We start from the raw sequence: 25,316 nt of genomic DNA, 5'->3' as shown, positions 1-25,316 counted from the left end.
CCTCTTCATGTTGAGCATCATAGTGGCCCAAAATGTGCAATTCCAATTATATAGCTCTTGAATTTACAAATATTAATATATCCTCTGCATGGTATTAGTTACTCTTCAGTTTCTGAAATCCATTTGTTTCCAGAGAGCTCCAAAAAAGAAAGCAAACTGTTCTTGCAGTGTTGTTTTCTGTCATGCAGGTGGTGCCTGTAAAAGCCTCTTCCTCGTTTCTGAAAAGAGGCAGATCTGACAAATCCTATGGGTGTTCCTGGCTGACAAAAGCATCAAATCCAATGTCAGGGTCAGTTGGACGTTCCCAGGCTTTGCAGGTACATGTTAACGTTTCGGGAAAGCTGCCCTGCGGGGAGGCCTGTCTCCACTCCGACAGGCACCACACCTCACGGTATTTGTCTTTCAGCCTTCATTGTACATTTCATCTAAGACTATTTTCTCATTCAATATCTTCCTGCTCTCTTTTGTCCTCGCGTCTGCATACAGAACACACCCTCATTACAGAAAAACTGCTTTCATGATCTGTGTAGCATATGTGGACAGTTGTTTCCCACTTACAAAAAACTACATCATTCATTTAATTTATGCTCATATCGTTCCAAACCCACGTGGAACACAAAAGAAGATATTTTTAAGAATCTACATGCTGCTCTTTCCAATGCAATAAAATCACTTTGTGCCAACAAGCTGCAAAAACATAAGGAAAGCTGTCCATACAACTTCGAGTTTTGATCTTAAAACTGTTTCAAAATTACATTAATCTATTTTAGCTCTTAAAACTGCAATTGACCTTTAGTACTTCTTATTTAAAACATCCGGACTTTAAGCTATTAAATCTACTTTCTAGTTAGGCTTCTAGTTGTCCTCTGCTGTAGTTCTCAAATCTCATTTACATTTGCATACACTTGAAAATAGAGTGTCAAGGTGCATCTAGTATATCTCATAACTGTTTCTTGAGCAGCTCAGAAACTCTGCATCATATCTCTTTTTGTATTCATTAAAAAATAACTGTCAGTAACACTTAAAGGCTTTATGTATAATGCATTCATAACGTACTTTTCAAAAATAACTGTAACCAAAGTTAAAATGCATGATAATATTTGAAGGTTTTTTTTCTTGTTCTTTAATGCATTATTCTTTCTAAAGGTGTACCAATGAATAGATAATGTATTATAACTGTGGTTACAATTATTCATGAGACCATACAATGCATTATATATATAAAGGCTTTAAGTAAAGTGTCACAGAAAAGTCCTTTAAAGGACGTCAAAGGCTGATTAAACTCTAGAAGACTGCGAGTGACTGTCTGTCATGTGCACTGATTTGACTCGTCTGCGCTCATTTATCTCCACAAAAATATGTGCTGAATTCAGATCCGAACACTTTACTCCATGGCATCAAGGACAAGTTTTATCAAGAGTGAAGCTCAAACTTGAGTCAGGTAGCACTTTTCTTTATTTCAACATTGCTAAAAGAAGGCTGTAATTTTGAGTACCTATGAGACTAATGATAAGGAAATATCAAGGAAATATCAAGAAACACTAAAAAAGATGAATTATGCGACAATGCACTGGTGACAACTACTACTTTAGCCAAACCCCAATCTTGAGATTTAGTATAGAGGCACTTACTCATGTTTGTGTATAACAGCGTTGAAGAGCTTTCCGTCCCTCCAGCTAGTGGTGAAGTTATCGCAGCGGATGCCAGAGTAACCCTCCACCATCCGCCGAGACCAGAGGAGCAGCTTCTCCTTCGCTGACATATCATCTGACTGACCGTTCACCTGGATATCTGAAATCTGCCAGCCCAGAAAAATGAGTTGCATGGATTTAGTGACATGCGGTAGCATCAGCCATATGTTTATCATACGCAAATCAATAAATAATCAAAGTGGTTGATAAATTATAGTCATGCATTACAATAGCAATTCAGCCCCAATGAATACCATTGACCTCCTAGGACCCCCCTGAGACCTGTCATTATACTTAATCCATGAAAAAGTGTAGCAAAAACAACGCAGTTCTATAAACCAGCCTGGGCATTGGTTTACGGTCAGTGTTGGGTAAGCTCAGTTTGAAGCATTTAAACAACAGTATCTGCCACAAAAACAATGAAGATCTCAAAGAGAAAAACATTTTTAGACTAAACCTAGTTAATAAAACAAGCATTAAACTAGATTGTTGTCATTTGTTTGAAGTTAAATGCATGATTCTGTTTAGAATTCAGGGGGAGCTCAATAGAACAAGATGAAGAAGCTGAGGAAAAGGTTTAAGCTTAAACTAATGATATTTAAACTTAACTTAATCTTGTAAATATGCTGCTTTTCTGTCCTTACTTTTAAAAATTATATATAGACCCTCTATGTTAAGCAATGATTAGATATTGTTTAATGCCAAGCACATGGGAGGTTGCAAATCCACAATAATCTTTAAGCAGAAGGTTGGCACCATTTAAATCCCTGGTCACAAGACTATCTTCTTGGTCAGGCTACCTCCATAAAGAGAAAACTCTTTTATTTCTTGAGAAAGTGGGCAGGAGTCCATACGCCACACCCCTACATAAACCTCTCTACTTCTGCTGTACGAACCAGAAGTCCTGCCAACTTGATCAATCAAAAGAAAATTAAATTCCCCCAAACACGTGAAGAACATACTGAAGAAGAACAATCGGCTGAATTTGTGTCAGTCTCCTGGCAGCTGTATTGTGACTGAGTTTTTGTATTGTTTTTAATGGTTTGAGGTGGAATAAATCAGGGTGTGATTGTAATTGAACACCTTGAACAACAGGTTCACATCATTTAGATCTACAAAACATCCTGGATATTAGATTATGAAATTAGATTAGATCAGAGACTCCTCATGGCGCCTAAGACACTGAACAGATTTGTCTAGAGAATCAAACAAACTGCTTCATTTTCACATACTAAAACTGTTGTTGTTGGATCATAATGGATAATCCTGATTAAAGTAGGATTTAAAACAACAACAAAAGCATTTTATTGCATGAGGCAGATACCGGTTTGAAGTAAAAACGATTGACCCTGTTGATGTTTGATTGGAAATCAATATGAGCCAAAGAATGAATAGAACCAGTGATTGATCAGACCGATTTGGAGCCCAGGAGGAAGAGGAGGAGGTAAATGGTATGGGAACTCAACACTGACAGAACAGGAGACCTGGAAGTGGAGGATGATGGTCCATATGAGACCCAATGTCAGCTTTGGGTTCCCGTCGGCAATGTCATCATTCCTGATATTCACCAACTTCACCTGTGATTTACAGAGAAGAACAGCATTTCACATTTGAGTTTAAGATGAATTTAAATGACTTACAGTACTTACTTCCGTGAAACACTCAAGGAGGCATTTAAAGCAAAATACCCATGTTGCTCTTTTCCACACCATGCAATGTGTCCCTTTAACACATTCTGTTGATTATAAGTAACGCTGCACCTACATGTCTACTAACTCTCCTTAGAGTATTAGTAGGTAGGGTTAGGGTTAGAATAAGTTGACATGTACTTGCAAAGTTACTTATAGTCAGTAGAACGTCTGTTGGGAGACCATCACAATAAAGAGTTAGCAGATATTAAGCAAACAGTCTACTGATACTCCGATGAGAGTTAGTAGACATGTAGGTGCACCGTTACTTATTGTCAACAGCATGTTCATAAGGGACCATCAAAATAAAGTGTTACCCAATTCTTTGATGGTCAGTTTTGCTGTGACCAAAATATGGTCTCAGTTAACTTTCACTTTATGTAAGGGAGCTGCTAGGACAATCTGCTAAATGTCTCCTTTGGTAATCCATGGATGAAAGAAAACAAATGAGGTTGAATAAGGACAATAAGGACAACTGTCATTTTTGGACAAACTATCCTTTTAATATAGTTTGTAAGTTGAGATGTTCTCGTACCTGCCGGTGTCGGAGGAAATCCAGTGCTATCTGCACATTCTGCAGTTTGTGGAATCGCATGCGTCCTCTCTCGCGAGGCTGTGGAGACAGACAGAGAGGGAATAAGACACATGACATTGTTGACAGAAAGGATGAGACTGAGACGCGTCCTTGAGTGCCCAGAGAAGCTTCTTCGGAAGGTCTAAATTAAGAAAGAATGAAGAACAAGGAGGACCTTGTAGTGAGGCTACAATATTTATGAGCACGCTAAGAAAAGACATCAAAGACCCCATGAAATCAATCATTTTAGTCCATGTCTGCTAGCATTGAGGACACCTGTATACTAGGTGACAGAAAAACTAAATCTGCATTTAAAATGCACCGTTTTTATTTTCTGATTCATGTTGCGATCAGGAGCTCACCCCCTAAAAAAAATAATACCTGCTTTGATATGCCACGCCCCAACTTCCTGTTTTAGTAGGAAATGCGTCAACACAGATAATGCAATTAAAAAAATTAATAAAATGCACGTCGAGTCATTTCATGGGGTCTTGAAGACTATTTGACAGAAGTGATGGTCTTGTGGCTTTAGGGATGTAACATGGTATAACATTGTGGATGAATGCTAAAAACTACTGAATGCTAAAAAAAAAAACAATAATTGCATTATAGGAAAGAACTCAAAACATCTGACTCGCCAAACACACTCCAAGAGTTTGCAAACATGTTTTTATGACCTGAACAACTTAAAACTTAAAAAAAGCACGTCTTGCACAAACGTGTTGTTCTGCACTTATAATGAATTGTACATATATTGCTTCAAAATAAATGTGGATTTATTTGCAAGTCACTTAGATATCAGTCATTCGCTGTATCGGTCACACACCCAAACTGTGACGAGGTTCAGATAGAGGATGTCATAAAGAGAAACAGCGTCAGTCATGCGCAAGCGGAACCGATTAAGAGTAAATGAAACAGGGCTACTGTAATGTTATTCACAACTGTCAAATTCCAAAATAAGTCCATCAAATTAGAAGCAAAAACATGCTTTATTAAGAAAGTAATGTTGTTTTGCACAACATAGCTTAGGATTTTAAATCTTTTTTTTAAAATTATAAATATTTCAATATTTAGCTGCCAAACTGTTGAATAAGAGTAAATGAAACGGCTACTGTAATGCTATTACTTATAGTAAACCTTCAAAATAAAAGTCCCTAAAATTAGAAGAAAAAACATGCTTAAGACAGCAATGTTTTTTGCAAACAGATCTTGAATCTTTTAGCTACCAACCTGCTGAATAATTACCCTTATTACTTTAATCAGCTGAGATACCTAGCATTTTATAGTGTCGAGACATAGCATCAAAGTAACTCTAATAAGAGTGGGAAACAAATGAAAACAAGACTACAGCAAGCCACAGTGAGTGACCCATGCCAATGAAGCATCTGCATCACTCACCAACCGCACGCTGCGCACAACGTCCCGCTCCCTCGGCTTGACCAGCAAGAGAAGTGCAAAGAGAGCAGACAGAAGTCAAAGGGCAAAGGTCAGCAAAGAGACAGTGGGTCAGGGTCAAAGGAAGGTGGAATGATGAAGGTGGCAAAGAAAGAGTCAAGGAGGAGCCACACAGATTCAAAAGAAAAGCCAAAGAGTGACGTTAATGTCTTAGCTACAGCCAAGAGATTAAGCAGTTTGATGGGAAGATGTCAAAGAATTTTTCTGGAATATCTGAACCCAGTGTTTTGGGTGTGATTCAACAAAACGTAAAAATATTCGAATTTGAAGACGTATTCCAAGGCATCATCCATAAATATGGTGCGGTGTTTGACCTGGAGGTCTGGATCAGGACTTTGGATTTGTTTTGTGTGAAGGCTGAGGGCAAGGTTGGAGGTTGAATGGGATTAGAGATGGTCTTCTCTTGACTGGTTGTTTAGCTGCATTAGCGGAGGATGAAGTTTGGTAACACTCACCAGCGTCTCTCCGGAGAGGACCTCCAGAAGGGAGATCAGGTTATGTCCATCTCGGAGATCTTCATACAGGTCATTCACATGATGCTGAGTCTGAGAAAAAACAAAGATCAATTCATCATCCCTGCAGAAAGAAAACAACAACCTAGAATATGTGAGTGCAAACCCAACTCTGCAGTCAATTCTAAAGATTTCATTCCTCAACCACAATGATGACTGCCTGAAACAAATACTAAATTTACAAGCCTAATCCTAACGATACACTCTTAAAAATGCTGGGTTAAATACAACCCAGTGCTGGGTTAAATAGGGACAAACCCAGCAATTAGGCTGTTTTGACCCAGCGGTTGGGTTAAATGTTTTACCCAAACTTCTGGGTAGTAACCCAACCGCTGGGTCAAAACAGCCTAATTGCTGGGTTTGTCCCTATTTAACCCAGCACTGGGTTGTATTTAACCCAGCATTTTTTAGAGTGTAGTATTGTGTTTGTAGCACATCCTGATTACTGCTCGATCAGATTCATCGTGATTGTTCTGAACGTTGAACTTTTGTTGCATGATTTAGCTGACCAATGATATTGGCTGCAGGTTTGCACTTAATTAGTGTGGAGGACAAAAACACGCAGCTAGAATTTCCACTTTTGCTCATTTTGTTGACAACATTTTGTCATAATTCATCTATCCTCATGTATATAAATATATACAAAATTAGCAGCTAGGCAGAAAGGCTGAGCATTCAAGGAAAGTGAATGGTGAGGCCAATCTCCAAAAATACAACTGACATACCACAATCCAAGTCTTATTTGCAGTCACATACATTCCAATTGACTTAGATTTTTATGGTAGGTTTTTTTCCTTTTTAGAGCTTGGCAGTATAAATCCATTTCCGCTGTTCTTGTACAGGATAAAAACAGAAGCATAGACATTCTGCCTAACATGTAATTTCGTGGTTAAATGAAAGTATAAAAAAAGTTTTTGACCAAATTATCATTTTTGGGTATCTGAAACAGTTAAGACTCCAAAACTGGGCAGCTCGAGCAGGGACTCTAAACACAAGTATGTATGTCTCTTGTTAAGGAGGGGGGGGGGGGGGGGGGGGGGGGGGGGGGGGGGACCCTGAATTGAAAGTGATTGATTTGTGTTTTGCTCAGTGAGTACAGGACAGGGCAATGCATGGAAGATTATATACAGAATATACAGATTTTCAGGATGAAAGACAGACTGGGCTTCCTCTGGTTTCTATCATGCAGCTTCACCCAACATGCACTGCTGCAAGACACTCAGCTCTCAGCTGCTCGCTTGAAAATCCTAAACGTGACAGTTCTGTGATCATTCATTCACCCTCATGTTGTTAGTGTTATTTTAGTATCATTGACATACTGTATATTGCAGGATTTGTTAATATTTTAAATTAAACTGTATTTTTTATTTTCTGTTTTCAATTTAATTTTAGTTCAAGTTTTAGTAATTCTGTTGTTTGCCATTTTAGTTTTTTAATATGTTTATGAAGTTTCAATTATTTTTTTATTTATTAGTTTATTTAGTTATTTTAGTACATTTGGGTCAGACTAAGTTAAAATGAGAAATGTTGAGAAATATAGCTGAAATTAAATAATTTTTTTAAATTAATTTATTTTGCCTTTATTTTATTTAAAGTAACAGATTATAAATTTTTAGTTTGTTTTGTTTTGTTTTAGTTTAACTATATAACCCTGGTTCCAAAATTATTTTTAACTATAATTGCAAATCAAATCTGTCAAGTTTCAGGAAGGACAAAAGAACAAAATAAAAGTATAACATTTAAAAAAAAAAAAAAGTACTCCAGAAGTTGAAAATATCTACATTTATTCAATGATAATCTGTTGAAATCATGAAATCAAAAATCTATGGGAAACTGCATTGTGTCAAATGTGACACAGAAGTTTAAACGTGGAATGGAAAATAAAAGTTTTTAATAGTGTTATAATGTTGTTGTTGTTTTGGTCCATATTGAGTTTGACAGTCAAGGTCACATAAAATATACAAAAAAATATGGAAAAATAACTGCATATGGGTTTGGAACAACATGACAGGTGAATGAATGATGACAGGATTTTAGGATCAACTGTTCTTTAACTAATAGTGTAACACAGCCTTTTCACAGTTTCAAAATTTAGCAGAATTGCAAAATTGCTTCCTATAAATCAAAGTACAATGACAAAGTAGTCAGATGGTGTTCATGCACAGGACGTGTGATGAGGCAGTGCAGACTCCTTTTGCTGCATTTTGCATTTCCTTTGGCTCTTTTGCTGCAGATTTCTAAGCTGCAGTGCATGAGACTAAAACTAATGGCAACCAATCGATCAATTTTCAAGCTGTGAGCACCGTTCTACATTCCTCATGTGACAGCAGAAGAGCCTCAGGGAGGACAGGAGCACTGAACATGCGTGTGAGAGAGCAGAGCATGCTGGGACACGCTGACAGATGGACCTACCTCAGCTCTCCGGTGCTGGAGGAGAGGATGAGGAGGAGAGAAGAGCACAGACAGATGAATGGAGTTACATTGATTACAAATGGAAGAAAGAAGTGAAAGTGGAATGATGAAGGAAAACATTAAGATTAGTATGATTTAAAAACTGAAAACTCTCCTTTTATCATGTTCAAAATCTGTGATCTGTCTTTTTTCGCTGACAAAAAATAAAACATTTAGCAGAAAGCCTACACATTAAACGAACACTTCATATGAACCACTGGTGGTAGTTTTTGTTCACGGTTTGACGGTTTCAGCTGATTTATGGAAAAAGTAGCCTGGACGTTCTGCCAAATAACTTATTTTGGCTTCCACCGGAAAATAAAACCCAAAGCGGTTTGTAACAGCATGAGGGTGAGTAAATAACGCCACACTCTCAGAAACAAAAAAAAAAGGTACAAAAGTTGTCACTGTGGCGGTACCTTTTCAAAAGGCACACCTTCGTGCCTAAATATTCCATATTGGTACCTTAATATTAGTACCTAAACTGTACATATTAGTATCTAAAAGGTACAAAAGTGTACCTTTTGAAAAGGTACCGCCCCAGTGACAGCTTTTGTACCTTTTTTTTCTGAGAGTGCAGACACTTATCAAAACTTAACATCTCATTTAGTTAAATACTGTTAAACCTTCAAGAACACTCACTAGAAATTTTCTCAAATTTGTACTTCATTTTTTACATATATCAATAAGGTATCAAACGTTCAGTATTGCCTTTTATCTATTATATTTATTATATGTTATGCATTTTAAACATCTTAATATAAAGCAGCTGTAAGCATTGGGTAAATGAGGAGTTTTATGCATCTGCTGTATGAAGCAGAAGACAAAGAAAGGACAATAGACAGAAGCTACCGAGGTTTTAAAGATAAGCCAAATCAACTGAATAAAACCTCCAGCCTATTTTCTTTCACAAAAACATCTATTCATCCAGTTGAAAGTTAAATGTCAGTGAAGTGCAGCCACAAACAAGCAGGAAAGCAGAGCTCATACTGAGCCACTAGAGGTCTCTGTTGATGAATTAATTGTCATTAAATATGACACAAATCACGCTGTATATTACGAGTTTCATCACAATCAATGACTCTTTGCTATAATATCACACTCTGTGTTAGAGTCTCACATTGGCAAAACACCAATACTGCCCTAAGCAACGTATGGATAATAAGTCTTATTTGTACCATCTATCTCCATATATTCAACCATTAGCCCATGCTTGCCTCACACATACTCAGCTCAATCAGCACAAAGCAATAAACCCCTCTAATAAGTGTTAGATAACAGCTGATGACAGGGACAAACCACAGCGCAAACTGTTTTTGTGATCTCTCTAAGTGTTTGTCAAGGTCAAACTCAAACATTTAGTCAGTAAATAGGGATGTGTCAGTGTAGATAACAGCCAGATTATTATAAAATAAGGGCTTATATTTGATAGTACAAAGGGTGAAAACATACTCAGTGTTTGTAGTAAATACAAATTATTTGAACATTTGCTGCCAAGTAAAATTATAGGTTTATGTAGGTGTGCCCTGGATGCACATCGTAAAATCACTCAGAAAAAAAGGGAGACATGATAAACTGGTAGAAATTTGACAATGAGTATTATCTCTCTATCGTGGTTACACTCGCATGACATTGCAGTGCTGCACTGTAATAAAAGTTGATGTCTTTTTGAGCCTTTCTTAAAGCGATGTTACATCATTATAGTGCAATAAACCATGAAAGAATTCGATACTCGCACACTGTTCCGACTACGATTATTATACTTAACTGAAATTAAAACTAAAACCAAAGCCATAAAAAAACAATTTTTTTTGTTGCGTGAAATAGTTGATGTACTAAAATAACTAAAACTGAAATAAAAATGAAAAATTATATAGACATATTTAGGGGAAAAAAACATTGACAAATGACAAAAACTCACAACAAAATTACTAAAACTCGACTTAAAATTTTTTTTTGTTTTTGAAACCTTAATAAAAAAATTATATAAAAGTATCTCAATTATACTAAAACAATTTTTTTTTTAATCAGTTCCCTTTCATGGGAACTTCGAACTGCGTCCTCTAGGTTTCTCCATAGCGACCCCTAGAGGACGCAGTGTCTCGTTCCCTACTCAGGGAACCATGGTTACATAAGTAACCTGAGACGTTTTCTATGTGTGCACACCCAAAGCTAGAGCACAGAAAACTTTATCACACAGTGTAAAACTATTACTTTTTCACGGTTTATTGCATTTCAGTTATTTCTATTGATAACTGACTTGTCTTAAATAAGTGTGGGTTTTTACTGTACATTAGTTAGGCTATTATTCATTTTTGTAGCAAACATTATTTCCATTAAAACTACATTGTGATGTCATTTTATTTCACAATAACAATATATAAGCTGTTGGTCATATCGCTCATTGTAGGTTCAAACTCTACAAATGTTGATCCGTGGACTGAATCATAGGGCTGAACATGTGATACTTGTGCTGCGAAAGTGTGTTGTAAGTTGCATTGGATTTGTTTGTTAAAATGATAATATCACTGTAATTAAATAACAGTAAAATCACAATTTGAACATGAATGGATGAGGACATAACCATGGTTACATAAGTAACCTGAGACGTTCCCTTTCATGGGAACTTCGAACTGCGTCCTCTAGGGGTCGCTATGGGGAAACCTAGAGGACGCAGTGTCTCATTTCCTACTCAGGGAACCATGGTTACATAAGTAACCTGAGACGTTTTCTATGTGTGCACACCCAAAGCTAGAGCACAGAAAACTTTATCACACAGTGTAAAACTATTACTTTTTCACGGTTTATTGCATTTCAGTTATTTCTATTGATAACTGACTTGTCTTAAATAAGTGTGGGTTTTTACTGTACATTAGTTAGGCTATTATTAATTTTTGTAGCAAACATTATTTCCATTAAAACTACATTGTGATGTCATTTTATTTCACAATAACAATATATAAGCTGTTGGTCATATCGCTCATTGTAGGTTCAAACTCTACAAATGTTGATCCGTGGACTGAATCATAGGGCTGAACATGTGATACTTGTGCTGCGAAAGTGTATTGTAAGTTGCATTGGATTTGTTTGTTAAAATGATAATGTCACTGTAATTAAATAACAGTAAAATCACAATTTGAACATGAATGGATGAGTACACAGAAGGGAAGAGCAGAATCAATAATCACTGGTCATTTTACCTTGAAGAATTGCAGTGAATAATTAACATAAATATACCTTTATTAAGTGTTTGTTCACCCATTTTGTGAAAGTCTTCTTCTGCACTCTGTCCCGTTCATCTGCAAAAAAAAAGATAAAGATAAAGAAAATTCAACACACTTCAGCAGTGTTCAGAATAAATGTCTGGATATGAAGGAATTTAAGTGCGTCATTTTATTCATGTTAAAATGCCGTTGATTATGTTAAAGTATGTTAAAATGCTAAACCCTATAGATAAGCAATTCACAGGTTCATTTCACTGAAAAGGGCAATACCGTCTCTGTGATGCTTTTGTTGATTTGAATGTTACGCTCAGCCCAAAGCAACACTGATGCAACCACTCCAGTGAGTGTGTTTCAAACCTGACTGTTTAATAAAGAAACCACCGAACCGCAAGTGAAGAGAGCAACAAATTAAACTTGATGAGAATGCTTTTTTTTTTTAATCAGTTTTTGTGTGATTTGAACATGAATGGATGAGGACATAGAAGGGAAGAGCAGAATCAATAATCACTGGTCATTTTACCTTGAAGAATTGCAGTGAATAATTAACATAAATATACCTTTATTAAGTGTTTGTTCACCCATTTTGTGAAAGTCTTCTTCTGCACTCTGTCCCGTTCATCTGCAAAAAAAAAGATAAAGATAAAGAAAATTCAACACACTTCAGCAGTGTTCAGAATAAATGTCTGGATATGAAGGAATTTAAGTGCGTCATTTTATTCATGTTAAAATGCCGTTGATTATGTTAAATTATGTTAAAATGCTAAACCCTATAGATAAGCAATTCACAGGTTCATTTCACTGAAAAGGGCAATACCGTCTCTGTGATGCTTTTGTTGATTTGAATGTTACGCTCAGCCCAAAGCAACACTGATGCAACCACTCCAGTGAGTGTGTTTCAAACCTGAGTGTTTAATAAAGAAACCACCGAACTGCAAGTGAAGAGATCAACAAATTAAAACTTGATGAGAATGTTTTTTTTTTTTAATCAGTTCTTTTTGTGTAAATACAGCCTTTGAAGATGTTCAAGAGCTTTGTTTGAGACACGTGATATCCTTCAGCACACCCATATATTTAGATGAACTCGTCCTTAAATGACATCTAAAAAAAATAGCTAAAACTTGGTTCTCGGCCAGAGCTGCAATTTGGACCAGACTTTATTCCAACAGTCAAGTCTACACAAGACGAACCATTCACACGCGCAGGGTGAAGCATGACGGACTTTTTGAATCAATATCAAGTATTCATCTTTCAGCCTCACATACACACACCCCAGATCTTGCTATGAACCACATGCACACAAAACTGCTCTGGATCTCAGGTCAGACGAGAAGATGCGGGCAAAAGTCAACGTGAGCCAGTCAGAAAAAGTTTGCATATGTGTTTTTTTGTTAGTGTCATATTTGATACACCAGTCTTCATACAATATGATTTAAAGGATATGGAGGAAAAAAACTGCAAATTTTTTATTCAGAGGCCAAAACTGTGCAAAAAAATGCAATTTGCTGCAGATGCTGATATTTACATGTACAAAAAGTAAGATGGAAATGGCCTTGTGAGACAGCTTCTGTATGAGACTTTTTATAGTGCAAATTAAAGGCACCTGTGCAGAGCAATGACAGTTTGCAAACACTATAAGGCTAGTGATAAACCTTAGGTTGTTTATTACAGATCTCATGTAAAATATCTTATAATAATGTCTAATATAATCCTGTTTGCTCACAAGATTGCATTCAAAAAGAGGTCAAATATTTTTCTCATGGTTGGTGTATTTTAATGCAAGAACCATGAACATGTATCCTACATTTCCTGGACCCTAGACTGACAAAAAAATTAATAAAAGGCATTAAGAAAGTTTAAATCTTAATCTTACACGCTTCACTTCTCAATCAAATTGATCTTGTTTTACGAATGGGTTACACTTTATTTCAATAGTCAACTTTAGACATTCTACTAACTGTAAGTAACTTTGCAACTAACTCACATTGGAGTACTAGTAGACTGTTAGGTTAGGGTTGGTAGAATAAGTTGACATGCACTTGCAAAGTCACTTATAGTTAGTGGAATGTCTAATCGAAATAAAGTGTTACCTAAGAATGTTCCAATAATTTTACTAGAAACCACGACAAAAATACTGATTGTTTCATTGACCATAAGTCCGTGAACTAGAGATCTGACTTTTACAAAGAAGAAATTTCTCCTCCAACATGAGCAGGTGCATCAGAAAGCTTTCCTAAGTACCTTTCCTGCCTTCCAAGGCTTTCAGCATTCCCTGATAGTGCAAGTCATCTGAAGGGATCCTCTCCCTCTCCAAGCTGTCGGACGAATATTCCCTCCGTCTCTGTTGCGCACTCATCTCCTTTGCGTAATACAGAGTCACAAACCGCAGTTCTTTACAAGCTCCTTATCTTCACCTCTCCAAGTGGAAAGTTGCAGCTATGTTCCCGTTAAGACTCTCCGTTCTGCTTTCTTTCCGTTTAATTCCTGCTGTCCATTTTCTAGCTCTTGTAAATGATGCCAGCAGCTACAGGTTTTGGGTCTGCTCTTGTGCCGTTCTGACTGCAGTGAGACATGGTGGTTGGAGGGCATTGCGGGATACGCTTGGCCCCGCCTCAGCCCTAAATTGTCATGTTGGTGGAGCCGAGGCAGGAGGAAGGGGTGGAATCAGGGAAAGTGAGTGGGAAGGTGTGTCCGCCAGCATGCCTCATCTAGAATCCCACACCCTCTCCAAACACACACACACACACACTAAATCATCACAGTCTCTAAAAAATAACGCAACAGGAAGCCGAGAGTGGAGAGTTGTGTAACTTCACGCACTAAAACGAGTGTGTAGAACTGGTCAAAAGAGTCATTACAGGAGCAGGATCACACAATGACGCTCTAAAACTACTCATGCCAATAGACATCACACACACACATATGCACGCACACGCCTCTTTAATGATTAACCACTGTGACATACCTGAGCGGTTGGGCAAGTATGATTAACTGAGGCAGGGTGAGGCTCTGGGATGGGCCACTCAGGTCTACACATGCTGGAGATTAACAGTAAAATACATAACCAGAGGCTGCAAAATCAACAGCCAGAAATACAAAGAAAACTCTTTATATGAATAATTTCTTTCCTGTTTGCATGAGTGTGTGCTTATGTGATCGTGCTGAACCTGCACGTGCACCATCTTCCATCACTAACGAGTGTGTAGAAATGTTCGAAGTTGTAAATAAAAGAAAATACTATTTCAGTCTATCCACTTCAATGTTTAACATTAAGTCCATGTGTTACTCGCAATTTCTCTCACAACAGGTGATGAGTGACGGTTCTGCTCATGTCATAAAGACATAAACCTAGAGCTCAGAAGATGAAGACGAGGATGGGGCGTTCATCACATGCTCATCATCTGAACAGACACGCACCTTAAACTTTTGACAATCTGTTCAGGCTCGCCGGTAACTATAACAGTCTGAACATGACAGTGTTTGCAGGAATGTCTATCTTTTACGAGATATGACATATTTCTCAGCGGATATGGAAGCTGACACCTTCATTTTATAGACGTCTAAATGTCTGTTGATGATACAGAAGAAAGTATTAAGGTGTGGCACAAAAAACACCTATAACAGTATTCACAACCCCTTTTTTTACATTTTCTTCAGTTTATGATATAAAATAATTACTACCCACTGTGATTTCAAGTTATGCAAAATTATTTATCTATGTATTTATATATGTTTTGGGCTTTTTTTAAATGCATCACAGATCATGCATCAAAACTGACCTTGAGCTGCTTCAGTCCAGCAAGTGTTCATCTGGAGATATTACTGCAGTTATTCTTACGTTTACTTTATAAAAATCTGTAAAGATCTGACAGCAGAAAGACACGTGAAGCTCCAGCTGAAGCTGGACGTTTCTACAATTACACTAAAAGAGCTTTTACTTGATAAAAAAACTCTTAACTATCAATCAGACGACAGAAAGCATGGAGTAGATTGTGTGCGACAGGTTTAACAGCAAAGTTTTGATCATGTTGATCATTTAGAGGCCTTAGAAATGTGATACACTAAGCTTTACAGGCAGAGTTGAGAGTGTACAAAAGCAACCTGGAACATCACAGATATAACTGAAGGTTGTCTTCATAGATATTGAGACTGATGTTGGTAACTCCTCACATTCATAGACGTCTAAATGTCTGTTGATGATACAGAAGAAAGTATTAAGGTGTGGCACAAAAAACACCTATAACAGTATTCACAACCCCTTTTTTTACATTTTCTTCAGTTTATGATATAAAATAATTACTACCCACTGTGATTTCAAGTTATGCAAAATTATTTATCTATGTATTTATATATGTTTTGGGCTTTTTTTAAATGCATCACAGATCATGCATCAAAACTGACCTTAAAGACATTTATAATGTGACAAAAGATTTCTATTTCAAATAAATACTGTTCTTTTTGAACTTTCTATTCATCTGTGAATCCTGAAAAATAAAATGTATCACGGTTTCCACAAAAATATTGTGCAGCACAACTGTTCTCAACATTGATAATAATCAGAAATGTTTCTCGAGCAGCAGATCAGCATATTATACTGATTTCTGAAGATCATGTGACACTGAAGACTGGAGGAATGATGCTGAAAATACAGCTGCGCATTACAGGAATAAATTTAATTTTAATATATATTCACATAGAACAGCTATTTTAAATTGTAATAGTGTTTTATAATATTACCTTATAATATCGACTGACTACTTTTATATTTACACAAGTATGCAACCTCATATTAGCTTTGACCAGCCTTATTTAATCACAGTGTCTTTTCTGTGTATGAAGCTTATTAACTTATAATTAGATCATTTATTATAGACCCATTCACATATAACTAGAGAACTGATTAAAATTGGTTAATTGTATAATGATATTGATAATAACTCATTTAAACCACAAAGAAAGAGTATTTCTGCTGATTGCAAGGATACATTTATGTCATGCTCTTTTCATGTGTTTTTAGCAAAGGAGCCCACAAGATTACCAGCTGTTTCCAAACGGCATAACATCATTCACAGACCAGCTGATACTTAATGCACACAAAATGACAAGATCTGGCTGAGATCTGATTGGCTGGATTAACAATGAACGCTTCTGAAGACATGAGTTTCACGGCGTTATACAAATACAGCCTTTGAAGATGTTCAAGAGCTTTGTTTGAGACACGTGATATCCTTCAGCACACCCATATATTTAGATGAACTCGTCCTTAAATATATTGAGACTGATGTTGGTAACTCCTCACATTCCTGTGTTAGGCGTAACCAAACCACATTAGCCGTGAAAGTGCCTCCCAATCCCAACTTTCTCTCTCTCTCTCTCCCTGTGGATCTGTGTGTGTCTCTCTCTCTCTCTGCGTGTGAGAGCGTGTCGAGGGATGTGTGTGTCATGCCCGGAGAGACAGGAATGAGCGCACGTCAGCTTTGATCACAGACACACCCTGTCCTTCCCAACCAGGACACCTGAGCGCTTTTTCTCCCGCTCCATAATATGCTTGTACGTTTTTATGTGATTTTCCATTCGCTCAATTCCGAGAGCCAAGGAGCATTAAAACTCCACTAAGCATCTGTGCTTACCTAAATGTTGTGATGTGACAGTCAGCACTGGGTTTGGGGAAATCTCAGTTCAGCTGGAGATTCACAACAGAACATCAACAGCAGCAGCTGAGATCTAAAATAACCCATTAGAGCTTCTGCGCTAGTCGCAGCCAGCACGGAAAACAGACGGAGCTGCCAAACACTTCTGCAAACTCACTCACAGGCCTCTTCAAAGTGATGACATGCACTTCAAAAGCGTAATATAAGATGCATATTAAAGTCACCATGAAATCAAAATCACTAGATTTACTTTCTTATTGCACATTCACCTCTGAACGATTTATCAGACCAAGTTATTTCAAGTAATAATAAACTTTTTCTTTGTAATCTTTCATCTGCGTGTAAAAACTTGCTCTGAAACAACTTTATTCTTCCCTTGAAGTCTGACTGGTAAAGCCAAACATGTTTCAGTCTGTCGGCTGCGAATCTTGTGAAATTAGTGTATAAAACACAACCAGGAGCGACAAATTTTTTTTCCATCAAAAGTCCTGTTCCCCGTCTCCAAACTAACCTGGTCACGCGTGAGAAATATTACAGGAGGTCAAACTTTTGCAAAGAAAAGTGAGTTTTGCTAGTGTTTTTCATGCATTAAAATTGGGGGAAAAAAGTAAAAAAAGTCAAATGAAGGTACATTTAATTTTTTTCTTCAAATTAATACATTTGACTAACATAAAATATTTTATTTTTAACACGGAATTGTTACATTAGTTTGTATAAAATGATTAAATCTCTCTCTTAGTGTTCATGCAACCAAAATGTACCTTATTTTAATGCATCCTGTTCTGTGCAGGATTCACTGGTGAACAATGAAAAAAAAAAAGTTTGTTCATAATTGATTAAAATTTATAAAAAAAAAAAAAACTGGTGCTGTTTTGACTTTCTGCAGTTTTCTCATTGATTATCCAGTTGCATGCAGAAATCATTCACATCATGAAAATAAATTGGGCTTTGATCAGGGTTTCACGTTGACTTTAAATATTTGCCTCCCTCTTCTGGACAATAATTAGGACATAATCGTAAAACACTTGGCAGGTAATTTTACAATAGCTGAGGTATCTGAACAGCTGAGGGAAACATCATCTAGAAAGGATAAAGATGACGAACACGCCGTGTCACTGACCTGAATGAGATCAGCTGAAAACTATGACACGACTTCTGCTTTTGACTGCATTGCCTTAGTGACACAATAACTTGTTTACACCTGAGATGCTGATGGTGCAGATACGATGGATATCTGAGAAGAGTTGTCCAAACACACAGTAGCCATGGCAGCAGATGAGCAGCACACACTCTTACTCATGTCTGTATTTATAGTCTGAACCGCAGTGGGAGGATTCATCACTTATTGTGAAATTACTTCACAAACTAAAATAAATCTAAGAAAAGATGAGTGGTAGATCACATCAGCTTCTTATGTCAAATCCAAATGTGCTCATGAGTAATAGATACATGTAACCATGGGCTTTTCCAGCGCCCAGAATATTCCATGTAAATCCCCAGATTTATTATTAAATTAGGACGCCTGTTTTGTCAATAATAAAATGTGTGTTTGAGGAAGAGAATAATGCCAGTTGAACATTTCAGTATTAGCTTCAGTAAAAGTGAAGGAAATAAAAGCTTTTTTTTTTTTATGAATCATCTGTCTTGTTTCATGCTGTATCACATCTTCAGTGAAACAAAGTTATAGCACTGGAGTATTAAACTGAGACTTCGTCATTTTAACACTAGATGGCGACAAAACACAATATCAACAAGAGAAAAATGCATACATTGTGCATTTACTGTACATTTTCTTTGTCAAATATCATGTCTCACATCCTTCCTGACATCTCACTGAAAAAGGTGCGACAGAAAACAGTAACATTTAAGGTAATGCCCTGCCAGTTTTTCTAATCCGTCATTAGATACTGCTTGTGAATCAATCGTTTTGCATGTTTAGTATTGCTGTGTCTTTAAAGGTCTTTAAGGGGGGGGGGGCTGTTTTGCTAAATCAGACAGTTTAGCAAAACAGCAAAAACTGCTTTTCATTCACAATAAAATGTTAGCTTTCTACGTAACTTAAAGCGGTATACACTGTATTTAAACAGTACTATTCTACATTGTTGTCACATAATTGTGTATGAATGGCACATAGTCATTTCAGAAATAAATTATTGTGCACTGAAAAAGGTGCGACAGAAAACAGTAACATTTAAGGTAATGCCCTGCCAGTTTTTCTAATCCGTCATTAGATACTGCTTGTGAATCAATCGTTTTGCATGTTTAGTATTGCTGTGTCTTTAAAGGTCTTTAAGGGGGGGGGTTGTGGATGGGCATGGCTAAATCAGACAGTTTAGCAAAACAGCAAAAACTGCTTTTCATTCACAATAAAATGTTAGCTTTCTACTTAACTTAAAGCGGTATACACTGTATTTAAACAGTACTATTCTACATTGTTGTCACATAATTGTGTATGAATGGCATATAGTCATTTCAGAAATAAATTATTGTGCATTTAGATTAAAGGGATAGTTCACCCAAAAATGAAAATGTGATGTTTATCAGCTTACCCCCAGGGCATCCAAGATGTAGGTGACTTTGTTTCTTCAGTAGAACACAAACAAAGATTTTTAACTCAAACCGTTGCAGTTATTTATATAGTTTTTTTACCTCTGATTCACCGCAATGTCCGAACTGTCCTGAGTGCTCAAAATGGATCATTGGCACTCTATCTACAATCTCAATTAGGAGTGTCAATAGTCCATTTGAGAGATAGGTGGCGGTAATGCGCTTATAAGTCTGCGATGCGCCGTAAAGAAAGAAGAAGAAGACACGTCACGCGCCGGCTGTCCAGGACAATTCGGACATTGCGGTGATTTTTTACCTCTGATTCACCGCAATGTCCGAACTGTCCTGAGTGCTCAAAATGGATCATTGGCACTCTATCTACAATCTCAATTAGGAGTGTCAATAGTCCATTTGAGAGATAGGTGGCGGTAATGCACTTATAAGTCTGCGATGCGCCGTAAAGAAAGAAGAAGAAGAAGACGCGTCGGCTGTCCAGGACAATTCGGACATTGCGGTGAATCAGATGTAAAAAACAATATAAATACTGTTCAGTTTCTTGCACAGACCGATCGTTTCGTGTCTTTACACATCAGTGTATCGTCACGAGCCGCAGGGTTTAATTTGGTTTTGTTTGTGTATGTTTTTTTGACTCTCAAAGCCGTGATTCCCATTCACTTCCATTATAAGACTGACAGACTGCAACGGTTCGAGTTAAAAATCTCCGTTTGTGTTCTACTGAAGAAACAAAGTCCCCTACATCTTGGATGCCCTGGGGGCAAGCAGATAAACATCACATTTTCATTTTTGGGTGAACTATCCCTTTAATTTCATTCAGAAATTCAGCATTCTGTGCCAAGTATACTATAAATCATGCAGTAAGAGTAGTATGATATTCTGAACATAACTAGCGTTTAATAAACTGCCAGTTGCAAAAAAAAAAACTACTTGTATTCTACTTCTTTTTTTTTTTTTAGGTACTACTTTGGTCATTAAAATGTAGGATAATTATACAAGAATTAAAATAGTTTCGATGTAGTTTTAGATATGTACAGACATGTCATGTTAACTACACATAAGCGTACAAGTAAGTGCATGTATTCAGCATGTACTGCGGTAGAGCCATGTGAAGTGAAAGCACATCATAATACATAACAAACTGGCACCAGACTGCCAAAGTAAAGTGATTTAAGTGATTTATCATTTCACCAGCAGGATTGAGATTATTAAACCAGCCAGACTTTACATAACAGTCAATGATGTGAATCAAACTGTATAACAGTGGTGTGATCGAGTGAAAATCCTCCAGTGTGGAGCAGGAGTAACTGAGAGAGGTATGTTTGTGTAACTTACCAACACAACACACCAGTCTCTCTCCATAACTGCTCTGGGAAATAATTCCATCACTGCAAAACATCCTGAGACATGGCCAGCGTCTCCTGCATCTTAAAGACAGCTAATGATTTCCCAGGCCTCCCATGACCTTCAGTCAGAGGCAATCATGAAACTGTATGGCCTCTGTTATCTCATCTATCTATCACTGAGGAATGGACATTTAAATAAAACTTAACAGACTAACAAGTCATGCAACTTTTTAAAATTGAAGTTTAAGAAATTTTAAGAAATGATCCAAGAAGCCTTGTAAGGCTATTTTCATTTGAATTTTCAGCAAACATTTGGTAATTTTGTTCTGTGTTTGCCTTTTTTTTTATGTCTATATAGTTTTTATTATTTTATAGTTCAGCAAGATAAACTAAATGAAAATGAAAAATATTTCCTTGGCAACTCAATGGAATAAATACATTTTAGATTTTATTTATTTATTTTAGCTAACTATAGGACATACAGAGAAGTTGTGATTATATATTTTACTCTTCAAATTGTATTATGATTATCTGATTCTGATAACCACTAATGATTTTGTAACAGACCAAATCGCCAACCTAATGAACACTGAGGCCACTGAACTGTTATGAAATTATAATTCTGCCATGGCATACAATTATTATTTTTTTTCACGGTAATTGCGACTTTTTCACAATTTAGAATTGTTCCTTATATCTCATAACTCAGACTTTTGTTTCAGAATTGCACAATTTTAACTATGATATGTAAACTCGGAATTGCAAGAGAAAAGTCAGAATTGTGAGATTACATCTTGCAATCCTAAAGTTTATATCTTGAAATTCTGCCTTTTTCTCAGAACTCTGAGCTTATTTCTCAGAACTGCGAGGGAAAAGTCTGAATTGTGAAATAAAAAGCAAAACGCAATACGCTTTTTCTATTCCTTGGCAGAAATGGACTTCCATTGGAAATGCATGTGGAGAAGCATTATTAAAAGAAACTAATGCATCAAGAATTTAGAACAGCAGAATTGCAATTGAAAGCAATTGGTTGAGACCCGGTTAAGATGTACCACAATATGAAATGAAACCTCATTTACGAGTGAAGGGCTAAAAATAACAGCCGAACTCCAGCGGAAGCATCCCTTTGGTTCATAAAAGCCCGTAAATCAAGTCCAAGAACAGTGGCAGCCCCTTTATGGCTCCTGAAGGCCAGTCACTGCTGCACACGTTCCCTACATGCCCTGCTGCTCCCTAAAGAAAACTCACTCATTCAAACATCCTACAGTATCCAGGAGTAAGACGGCACAGGGGCCTCATGTCCGGCCCTGCAGCATATGTGCTGTTAATATCAACCGTCTAGAACTTTCCATTGTGGTGGTGTTATGAGTGAAGTTACTGCATACGTTCAGATGGGAGCTCTCCTATGAATCTGATTTGGAAATTTATACAGAACTGTCTCTGGTGTACTTCAGCTCAGAAGCACTTTTTATCCAATGCACACATGGAAAAACTGCGCCTCTGGATTTGATGTCATTTGCAATTCAAAGTTGTGAATTACTACAGTCTGCATTGTGTTCACGTCTACTGATTCTAAAAGAAAAAAGAAAAAGTAACTAATATTTCCCTGTAAATGTGATATCTATTACTACTTTCTTCTGAGTTTGCAAAAATAACATTTTAGGATAACATGTAGCATAATTCTGATGTTTAGTAGATGCAAAGGAAATTATGTAGATATTCAAGACCAAACGGTTTTCTGGTTCATAGAATAGATAAGAATGGAATATGTATACTTGTTTATAATTAACAAAATCATCAACCTCATTTCCATAACCTATGTATCATTACCGCAACAGGTGTTCGTTTAATATTACCTTACTATATGGAAAAACAGTAGTTTGCTTTTAAATGCATGTGCAGAATCAATACATTATGTTTCAGTTTTGCCCCATTATTTTGAAAAAATGTCAAGTTTCAATTAAATACATGTATGTATTACAAATAATAGATTGTAAATTGTGGAAGGTGTTGCGGTAATGAGAGAAATCAGTAAAAATCAAATAAAAAGTGTAATTTAAAAAATATCGATTATTTTAAGTAACTGTTTTTCAAGTAACTGTGCATTGACTGTTAATAATTAATTTAAAAAATGTGAAAACGTATTCAATTTCCTAATGGTATTAACATTTCCAGACTGTTGTGGTAATGAGATTTGTAACGGCTTGGAAAATATGTCCAAAAAGGAGTCATAAACAATGCCTAAAAAGGGTTCAATAAAAAATAAAAAATACTGTGGTAATTACAAGAATCAAATAAAAATGTTTATTTAAAAATAAATATTATTTTGGAGTTTTAAGTAACTGTGCACGACTGTTAGCATTTTATTTTATTTTTTTTATGTGAAAATGTATTAATTTTCGTAATGGTATTGGTATTTTCAGAATGTTGTGGTAATGAGACTTTAGGAAAATATGTTAAAAAAATTGTTGAAAAATTGTTCAGTAAATGTTTTTAAATTGCTCATAAACCCTTCAGATCTTGTTTTCAATACCAAAAATTTAATTTGTTGATGCAAGTCTTTTGAAAAAAATGTTTGAAATCTTTGAAACCAAGATTTCATTAGAATCACCAGTTTTTAAAAAAAAAACACAAAGCAAAATGAAACCCATAACCACTCCCCTTTCTCATCTGACACCCTCTATTACTGCAACTAAAGGGTTAATCTTCCTGCCAAAAACAAGACGAAACAAGAGAACATGAGAACAACCAAGACCTTCTAACTCGCTACTGTTGTGAAACCGCTTACCTTCACCTCTGTGTTTCCTCACACACCAGACTGCAATCAGAGTGACAACATGCCCCAAAAGCACCAGGCTGGGGAGAGCGGACTGTGAGGGCTGAGATCGGCCTGCATGAGTCAGGCGGCGGGAACAGGTGGGAGCAGATGGGCGACTTGGGCTGTGTTCCCGAGTTAGGGAGTGAGTCCAGACATTTAAAAAAGACGCCAGTGCAGCGTCTCTCTGCCAAACGTGGAATCAAAAGAGATCTAGTAACTTTCTGCTTCTTCCTTCTGAAGGGAGTTTCCTCCCCTACTCTATCTTGTCTTGTCTACATTCTCACAGCCCTTAACATGCTGAAAACATCACTGCGTATTCATTCACTCTCTTCTTTCTCACTGTAATTGTTCTGAACTCTCAAAGTGAGAACATGTTTCGATACAGAATTAAATAAGACGTCAAGCTGAGAAGCTCATAAACCAGCGTGTTTGAACGTTTAACACGACTCCAGGGTTTGCAGAACCTGCTGAGTTTGAAATCAGAAGACACACCTAGTCTCTCGGGACAAACTAGTTAAAGTATTTCATCAATCCAAAGATAATTATACACCAAAGGCAATCATTAGCACTTTAAAACAACCGCCCATCTTAGACGATTTAAAAACACAAAAATTCATACCTAATTCAGATTCAGTGAAAGTCAGTATGAAATCAAAAACCGACTCTATTTACTTTCTTAACACATAATCCTGGTCGTCGGAATGATTCATCAGTGCTGTTCTATATTTAGAACAGAGTATTAGTAGAGTATTACAAGACTGTCTGTATAATATCCGCTAACACTTGATATTGATGGTCTCCCAACAGACATTTTACTGACTATAAGTAACTTTACAAGTAAGTCAACTTATTCTACTAACCCTAACAGTCTACTAATACTCTAATGAGAGTTAGTTGATATGTAGTTACTTATAGTTAGTAGAATGTCTAACGTGGACGTGTAACCATCAATTCTTTAATTTAATTTACTCTGCCTCTGAAACTTTTTGTTGTCATCACTGATTATTTATTTTTCAACCCCTCCAACCATTTGGCTCCATTCTGGTATGTAATGCCCACTTGGGTTGTAAATGATGTTGACTTACGGTCTATTGCCAGCATCTGTTATATGTAGTGTTGTTGTTGTTAACTAAAACCAAAAAGCTTAAAGTCCCCATGAAATCAAAATAAAGTTTTTTGGGTGTTAGTATCAATATGTTAGTCTTAAGGTGATCTATAAGGCAGTGTGCTCCAAAACAGTGACAACATTCGCATTTAGAAGATATAAGCATTCAAAGCTTGCAGTTCGTCACTTCCGCCAAAATGGCTCAACGATTTTTTTGACGTCACCTCGTACTTCAGCTTCTC

The 25,316-nt window shown here is 36.6% G+C and overlaps 1 pseudogene; it reads right to left on the bottom strand.

The window, feature by feature from the left end:
- The window catches only part of LOC107558619 (plectin-like), a 78,100-nt pseudogene that overhangs the window by 42,318 nt on the left and 10,466 nt on the right, over positions 1-25,316 (bottom strand).

This window comes from Sinocyclocheilus grahami, unplaced genomic scaffold (genome assembly GCF_001515645.1).
Source record: "Sinocyclocheilus grahami isolate Dianchi unplaced genomic scaffold, SAMN03320097.WGS_v1.1 scaffold654.1, whole genome shotgun sequence".
NCBI lineage: Eukaryota > Metazoa > Chordata > Actinopteri > Cypriniformes > Cyprinidae > Sinocyclocheilus > Sinocyclocheilus grahami.
The sequence above is the reverse complement of the archived record's forward strand: the minus strand, read 5'-3'. Positions and strand labels throughout refer to the sequence as shown.